The sequence below is a fragment of the Gopherus evgoodei genome, chromosome 4 (assembly GCF_007399415.2).
Source record: "Gopherus evgoodei ecotype Sinaloan lineage chromosome 4, rGopEvg1_v1.p, whole genome shotgun sequence".
NCBI classification, from domain to species: domain Eukaryota; kingdom Metazoa; phylum Chordata; order Testudines; family Testudinidae; genus Gopherus; species Gopherus evgoodei.
In genome coordinates this window covers 51917457-51926875 of record NC_044325.1, presented here as the reverse complement: position 1 = coordinate 51926875, position 9419 = coordinate 51917457, and positions in this window count along the sequence as shown.

Sequence of the window (9419 nt, the reverse complement as noted above, 5' to 3'; positions counted from 1 at the left end):
GGACATTCGAACTCATGCATTAAGGTTTAGACCCGTCTGTAATTCCTAGAGACCAGGAGGAGACCCTTATAATGAGAAACAGTATGGTGCTGAGCACTCTGGCGCTAATACAGCAAGTACTTGAAGCAGATAAACAGCACCACTGAGTTCAATATGACTACTCAGATGCTTAAAGTTAAGCATGTATTTAAATCGTTTGCTGGTTCAGCACTTAGGTGTACAGTGCCTTGCAGGATTGAACTCTCTATGTTTAGGCTTGCTGGCATTGGTAAAATGGAGAGTAGTGAGGGTTGTGGTGGTTATATTTTTTTACGTTTCTGTTGTTGAATTAGCTACACTATTTTGTTTTCAGTCTTTTAAACCATAAAAATACTCTTGTTCTAAAAACATCTGGATTGTGTCACATCAGTCCTTTACTCTTTCCTCTGCATTTTAAGGCCCTGATGCTGCAATGAGCACTGCACAGAGCCACATTGAACCAGGTCCAAAGCTAGTACAGCTCTGCTGACCATAGTGGAGCTCTCTGTAGGATTGGGGCATAAAAGATTTGTATTAGGGATGTGGTCTCCTGAAGATTCATTTTTTAATATCATCTGTGCCTAGTCAGAAGAGTGAGTTCTCAATACCTGATGAGTTGTGTTAATGGCACTGTTGGAATGCTCTTCGGAGAATCGGTTTACTTCATTGGAAAACCCCATTTAAAATGTTCTGATAAAAGCTGTGTGCACGTCAATGGATGTTGAAAAGTCCCTAACTGTTTTCCCTTAGACTAGATGTTTTATTTTAAATAAAATGTCATTTACAAGAATTCCAAAGACAGATAGCTTTCCCCCGGCAAGATTACAATCACGCTGCAGTTATATGGAACAGACACTGAAATGATAATGGTGGCATCTCACTTCTATACTTTACTGCTGCTATGATCCAATGTATTTCAGCAGCAAGCAATTTTCCCTGTGTTTTTGTATTCATCAGAGGTGTACATTAACACGCTGTCACTTCTGTCAAATGTAGTCAATTATTTGTTTTTCACACTGAAGAATGTATTTTAACCTGCAAAAAAAAATTACCACTATTTGTAAGGGTGAAAGTTACCCCTGTGCAAATGGCTCTGAGGCCTTATTTGCCTCTTAAGTCTTTAGTGAGAGCTTTAAACTGCGCATACAAGTATTTCTGGAGGCCATCTGTGCAGGAGCAAATTTAATCCAATGTGAATTTGACCCAGAAATATCCTCCATAGATACTTTGCTGACACAAGGTACCCATCCAATTCCGGTCGGTTGGTGTATGTGTATGTATATATTTTTTATTTAGATTTGTGCCAGTACAAAATAGCACCCATTACAAGCTCCTGGTGCCTTTGATAAGATAAAGAATTCTATTAATACGTAGATTGGTATTTACCCATTGATAGCACCATGTTGATAGTGACACGAGTATAAAAAAGACTTAATAAACCCCAGTGAAAAGAAATCACAATGGCATCTTCAACTTCTTCCCAAATGTGGTATGTGCCCTCTGTGGACCTGTGCTTGTTTCCTAAGCAGAGATAGTGGCTGCCCCTGGAAATCAAAGCATATGGTTCATAATGCATTCTATATCTCATTTTCTTTCTCAAATATAAAATTCTATTATGTTTGTTATTAGAATAGAACCTAGGGCTAAGTTCTAGAGTGGAAAGAAAGGGTAATTTTTTTTTCTAGTCATAACATCATGAGAACAAAAAAATACTGAAACAGCTACTTTAGTAAAGAGAGAAGAATGTATAGAGAAGTTTCAAAGTATCCAGGAGAGATTTGGATAATAGTGAACATAGAATTATAAAACTGTAGGGCTGAAAGGGGTTATTTAGTCCATTCTACTATGCTGAGGGAGGATTATGGGAGGCACCTTAAAAATTATGAATATGTTACTGTCCCTATTTTTTGCATGTATTTGGTTTGCAAATATCAATAATATATTGTAGCTTGGAATGTAATTTTTACACTTCCTGCTGGTAGAAGATTTCGCTCCTTGTACATCTCTAAAAATGCATTGTATGTATGTATGACAAAAAGAGAACAATCTGGATGCAGCAATTTACTGCCCACTGGGACTTCCTTCTGCATATCCTTAGTGTTTTAAAGCTACGCATCACAATGGAAACTGTGCACATGGCATTTATTGACCTACAGTAACTCTTCAGTCACTGAACAAAACTAACCACTCGTCTATTTTCATCTAGTTTGTATTGAGCCTGCACCTTACTGCTAGGGTGACCAGATGTCCTGATAAAATCGGGACTGTCCCGATTTTGAGGCGTCTGTCCTGCGTCCCGACCAGAGTGCAGTCAGGATGCGAGTTGTCCCTATATTTTGTTTCCTGGTCTTCGGCGGAGAGTCCTTCAGTCTTGGATGGTCTTCAGCGGTATTTGGCGGCGGGTGCTTCTGTCTTTGGCAACAAGGTTTATTGAGTCCTGCCGAAATACCACCAAAGACTGTCCACGACTGAAGAGCTCTCTGCCGAATTGTTGCCAAACTCCCGGAGAAGTGAGTGTAAAAAAAAAAAAAAAAAAAAAGTCCCTCCTTTGGCGGTCCCGATATTTTCCCCTTAACATCTGGTCACCCTACTTTCTGCACAGTATACAGTGGAACAGTCCATAAGATCAAAGACTCATGCCTGAACACAATCTTGTTCCTGGCATGTCCTGCCATGCTCTTTTCTGTATGAATGCTTTGATGCAACAGAAGGAGGCAGAAAAAATAAAAAGATTGGAGAACTGAAAACAGAGAAAGAGCAAGCAAGAAATCCAATGATCAGGCTCCACAAAACAAGCAATTTCTTCTCCGTAGGCTTCTGCATTAAAACTAATATACAAATTCTGCATTTCTTCATTACCATTAGTGTTTCAGTTAATACCTCTGTTGTATACATTACTGGAGACCTAACTCACACTTTTCTTTGGAAACCCCATTGAAAGCAGAAGTAACCCAGTCTGAGACCAAGACACAGACTCTAGACAATTATTCTGGCAATGAGGACAACATACGCACCAACTCGCCCAAACCAGTACTAGCCCATTGGCATAATGGGAGCATTCTGCACAGAGCTGGCTTTACGCCGATTCCACTGATTCCCTGGAATCAAGTCCTGCACTGAAGAGGGCCCCACACCTAAGGGGGCCCCGCTTCAGGGATCTTAGGCATTTCAGCGGCGGGGGGCAGGTGTCCTTCGGTGCTGTGGAAGACCCGGAGCGGACCCCTTGCTGCCTAAATGCCGCTGAAGCCCCGGACCTCTGCCGAGTATTCCAATCGGGCCCCACAGGTCATAAAGCCGGCCCTGATTCTGCAACACCATGTAGGAGACCTGGTTTCAGCTATCAGCCTCTTACTCCCTTGATTGGCAAGGGGACGTGAAGGCAACATGTTTGTTCAGGTGAAGAAGGGCATGCCCTGCTTTACTCAGTAATAACTGTTCTGGGTAATTGAATCTCAGCTCTGATGGACTCCAAAGGCGGTCCCATCCAATCCTCTTCTGCCAGAAGAATGGTGGCCAGGATGTGAGACTGTGAGAGTGGGGATGACAGATGAGAGAAAGTAGGGGAATCCACAGGACTCTGTTAGAGACAGATATGGGGGACTCTGAAAAGAAAACCATTACATGCATGCACTAGAAATTCAGTAATCCCAAGGAGCACTGAAAATGGAGTCACAGCTGAGTTCAGTGGGAAAAGACCATGGAAAGTAAAGTGAGGATCTTTCAAATTTGAGTAGCAGCTCCTGTGTATGACAAGCCTCCATTATTGTTTTTTGTCTGTTTGAGAATTAAGTTGTTCTTCAGGGATCACTAGTACTGTGACTACTAGGGTTGTGACTTGTTATAGTTAGATGCCAAAGTCTCACAGTGAATATTCTTTGATTTTGGGTGTTGATCCAATTGAAATGATATGGCAATGACTGTAGTATACTTAGGTTACCATCATTAGAATAATAGAGTAATTTATTATGTACACCCTGAGGATAGAGATAAGTGTTTATAAACAGTTGCAGAAATAATCTTATATACATTGAAAAGCATGGGGAATAGTCCTTATTGTCAATTATAAGTATCTGCTTGCGGGGCTGGGGCTGCAGCAATAGCAGCTGACTGGTTGCACAATGGGCTATAATGTATGAACTCCAAGTTTTATGGTAATTATGAGACTTTTATTCTCTAGCCAAGAAGAAGCATTGAGTGTTGAAAAGGATAATGCTTTCAGCTGGAGGGGAGTGGCCCCCAAATTTGATAAATAATGGATTAAATGACAGGCGTCTCAGAAGAGACCGTCTATCTGGTTACATGGTTATATTATTTTTTTATCCAGCTATTAGAGGTGAGCAGGAGTTGACAATATAAGGAGACAATAAAAAAAGCTTAAAATTAAGTGGATTTGTCAGTACCGCATTACCTTCTGCCTTAGGATGTGGTTTTAGGTTTTAGCTACACCATACCTTAAGTCGATATAACTTGTTGCTCAGGGGTGTGAATAAGCTACCCCCTGAGTGTTATATAAGTTACACTGACCTAAGCACTGGTGTGAACGGTGCTATGTTGGTGGGAGAGCTTCTGCCACTGACATTGTTACTGCTGCTTGTTGGGGGGTGGATTAATTCGAGCTCTCTCCTGTAAACTTAGAGTGTCAGCACTCGCAGTGCAGCTGCAGCACTCTAAGCTCTCTAGTGTAACCATAGACTGAGTCTTTCTTTACTCAGGGGAAATTCCCATTAAAGTCAATGGAAATTTTGCATAAGAATGTCAGCACTGAGTGTCTATAATAACTTCATAGGATTATTATTGGTCCATAGAACTTCATAGGACTATTATTAGTTATTTGTGGTAGCACCCTCTATGTGCTAAGCAATTTGCATACACATAAGAAGGACAGTCGCTGCTGCGAGGCAATCCAAAAACAGACAACAGATTGGATGCAGGGGGACATATAATCTGAAAGCTGAAACAAATGTAGTATCATTTTACACAGCAAAGAACACTCCCCAAGCCTCTCCTCCTTCAAAATCCTCCTCAAGATTCACTTCTAGTAGAATGTCAACAGCGACCTCCCAACTGATAACAGCTAGATACATGGCCTGTAGGGACTTCCGATACTTTTCTTGCTGATCAGTGTAGGTACTCCATATCTTATAATTTATTACAATAAATACCTGATTTGAAATAATCTAGCTGTGCTCACCTCTGGCCTATTGTAAAAAAAAATGCTCTTATTACGGTTTCCTTCATTCTCTCTCTCGTGTTCTTTCAGGTTGTTTGTTACAGCCACTTGTTGCACCTGGTCTTAATCACTTGTATGCTGTTTGGGGCATGGATCATCTTTTACTCTCTTTGTACAATATGTGAAACAATTAGGTTCTCTTACTGACAGGGGTCAGTGGCAGTGGTGCCCACCCCCATATTGTGTGGTGAAGCCACTGCCTTAGTTTCTACCTGCTGGAAATAGTTTTGGTTTAGCCTGTCCACCAAAGCAGAAAAAGTCCTCTCTTTCTGAAGTAACTATAGGACTCTTGCGTAAATCCTGCAGTTCTTCTTCCCTCTCAGGGATATGATTTAGTTTAGCAAATGATAAGCTTCAGCTTCTGCTTTCCTGTCACACTATGATGTTGTACAACATCTAATTTTGGTAAAAGCTAATTTTGGAATCTGTTCTTTTTGAATTCTCAATATGAACATTTGTACTTTTCTTGCTGTTAACTGTAGTAATTTTGCTCAAACCTCACACCCATTTTCAAATTTGGTTTGCCCCATTATTTGCTCCTCAGCTGAAGGCCTAACAGTGAAATGCACTCCACAGCAGAAGGACCCTGCACATGACTCTATCCCCTACATGAGATAATTTAAAAGACATATAAAACTGCTTATAGAACCAGTGTTCTGTGGTGAATATCACAGTTATTGAGAGTTTATTATACACATTCACTGTGTATCAGATGGGAGTGAAGTCTGAGGTCCAGCTGTCCATACAAATTATACAGAATAGGGCCAAACACGAGTAGAAATAACTCATGCAGTGGCTGTTGTGCCAGTAGACCTCCCTACATTGGTACAGAAATTCTCCCAACACTAGCTGCAGAGAAAAGCTAGGCTGATTTCCTCTTTGATTCAGCATTCTAAAAAAGGAAACTACAATGATGTCTACTTAACCCAAATAACATAACTTCTTACCATTAAAAGACGTAAACCAAAAATCTGCTTGCCTATCATCCCTTGTAGGCCAAGTGATCATAGAGGGTTTCTGCAATGTAAAGTGAGAGTGAGTAATTCTGAAAACACTAAGGTGGTTGGAAAGAACAAATATTTTTTTGTCTACTTAGATAGTTAAATGCCTCTGAATACAGACTACTCTAATAGATTAATCTATAAAGTTGGCACATTCTAAATGTTGGGAAACACCTCAGCAAAAGTCTAATCAGAAGCCCACTGAAGTCAACAAAAGTCATTTAGTGGGCTCTGACTCATGCTCAAAGGTTTTGATCCTACCCCATTAACGTTAAAGTATGTTTTTCCATTGACTTGAATTGGGAGCAGGATAAAGTGTGTTATCCTGCCCACAATGAAGTCAATGTCAAAACTGGCAGACCTAATGCTAACTCCAAAGAGTTACAGCTAGCAGTTTAAGAGCAGAGAAAGCTGAACACAGAGAGGGTCCGCTCTCCATAGTTTAAAAAATAGAGGGAATAACAGGAAATAAGATTTTTTCCCCTTAAGTTACCTGAAATAATAAACCTTCATGCTAAAAAGTGAAAGAGATCAAATGTACTTCTACTTTAGGAGAAATGAAAGAAACAACAGAAAAAATCTCATATATTCATCTTGTCTCCAGAGTGGAAATATGTAGTATAATATTTTTTTTAAAAAAAGTCTATTAATTATGCAGTATTTATTCAGTATATATTATTATGTTACTAGCTTTGACAATACAGGTGTAACTAAACATGTCAATAAAAGTAGCTGTATAAAAGCAAAGGTTCTTTGACCTAGGTGCTGTGGCAATGAATGCATTATAAATATCTAAATAGTTTAGACTTTTGTAGTTCGGTAGATTTTCTTTACATAGAATCATAAAAACGCAGGGCAAGACGGGACCTGAGAGGTCATCTAGTCCATTTCCTAATGCTTCAGGAGGGCCAGGTAAACCTAAACCATCCCAGACAAGTGTTTGTCTACATGACCTTGCTTCTAAGTATACTTTGTATTGAATATTTTTAAAGTAGCAAGAAGTCTGAATTTAATTGAAGGATAATATATGACAGTGCCCTCATCAAGAATAAATTATTGTAGTGAAGCCACTAGAGGCTTCCCAGTCTCCTTAAAATCCATTGACAGGCAGAGTTTTACTTTGATTTAAGGGGCAGGGATGAGGAGGCTAAAGTCAAAAGCCATAACCTAGACCTGGCAATAGGGACCCTGTTGTATATGCCTATCTTGCCTTTGTGCTCTGCCACATCAGGCAAAGGATAGGCTGTGTAGTAGATGAACTTTCTGAGTCTGGTAACATTTATATTACATCAGAGTTTCTCATCACGGTGTAACAGCAGTGGTTCCAGAATGCTGAACATATGCCTCACTGCTAGATTATGTTGTCTAGCTGGAGTTGAATTGCTGAGGTGGGTTAATGGGCCATGTTTCTCAATCTCTATTGCCCAGATGTGACAAGGAAAACGAAAGAGGAGTTAGTGATGACAGAAAGTATTTCCCCTAAAAAGGAATCCTCATATCAGTGAGTAAGTGAATAGTGTCACTGGGAACTTTACTTTGTCTCTCATGAATTGGAGAATTTCTGCTTGATGATCCAATAATACCAGTTAACATAATAGGAATTCTCTTGTTCAGAGTTACGGCAATAAGAAAAATGATGAGCTACAGTGGCCACACTTAAAAAGTTGTTTATTTCCATAACACTTTTTTTTCTATCTCACTGTCAGCCCTATAAAATGTTCCTTGCACAAGCTGTGATATAAACAAAGGCAACATCTTTTCAGTGGTGCGCACCAGATGGCAGCTTTATCGCCATGTCATACACATTTCCCATTCTCCACTGAGCTGTGTTTATCCTGGACACATGAGCTTTCTCATAATTGAATAGTATATTCTACAATGCACTAATTTATTACTCAGCTTTTTCCCTTTTGTTGGAGTCTTGTTGCTTGTTGTTTGCGGCTTGTGCACTGGGGAGGTTGGGGCTCTTCCAGTTGCTGACTGAATTTCTCAGGCTTTCACTGTTCCTAATGATAATTGTTAATATTCTTGCTAAGCACATAAATGATACATAACAACACTTTACTGCAGGGAGAAATACAACATGCCTTGGGTTTCCCTGGTCATTGTTCTTCCTCAAAGACAAACATTCACAGAAAAAGAGCCCAACTTCCATTCGTCAATCACACCCTTCCCCTCTATGCTGTATTAAGCTGTATTTGTCTCCTGTAACTTTTTTTGCATGGTGTAGCCAAGTGGGCTAACTTACCTGTATCACATTCATTGCTTTGTTATCCTGCTTTATTATATTTAGTAGTAATGCAAAGAACCTACAGGCTTTTATCCTGTAAGATTTGGCTTTAGTAGATAGTGTGAGGCTTGTGGCCTATAACCTTTGGTACAGATAAACTTAAGTAATAATAAGTTATAGGGAATTTAAAGTAGCATGCAAGAGGGGGAATTTTGTCCAGAATACTGACGTCAGCCGCCCATAGAACATAGCTGACACCAGCACAGAACATCGCTGACACCAGCATCCGGAAGGTTCCAGACAGAACCTCCAACTGCAAAGGTGCCATGACAGCAAATTGATGTGTATGCTAATAGGGTAACATCATACATATACTAACCTATAAAAAATGGACACCTTAAGGGGAGGAAATACAAATAAGGACCTCTATTGAATATGCATTGATCATGGCAGCATCAGCGTAACCTACTATAAAAGTAATATCCCAGGGGCAGCAGATAGACTGGAGTGATGTAGACCTTGGGAGGGGCCAGAATGATGGCCACTGGAGAAGTTGAGGATGATGTTGGTGATGGGAAAGATAATGGTTAACATTCCAGGGTGTAAGTATGGCAGTCCAAATGTACTTTCTGTATTATCTCTATTTGCCTTGTTGAGTTTAAGTGTGTGTATAACTTCGTTAAATTATTAATAAATTATATGTTTGATGCGAGCGTTGCACCAGTGCACATCGAGGTTTCCAAATCATATGATGATTACTGAGCCTGATCTTGTGACAAGAACCTGTTAATCCTCAAGTTACAATTATATATACCCAACTTTGGGTCAGGCTACAATGGTGATCAGCACCTTTGACAACCCCTTCCCCTGAGCTATATTCATGTTTCAGCCTCCCTTCCTTCCTTCTTCCAGCACATCTAAAAGCAGTTCAGAATATAGT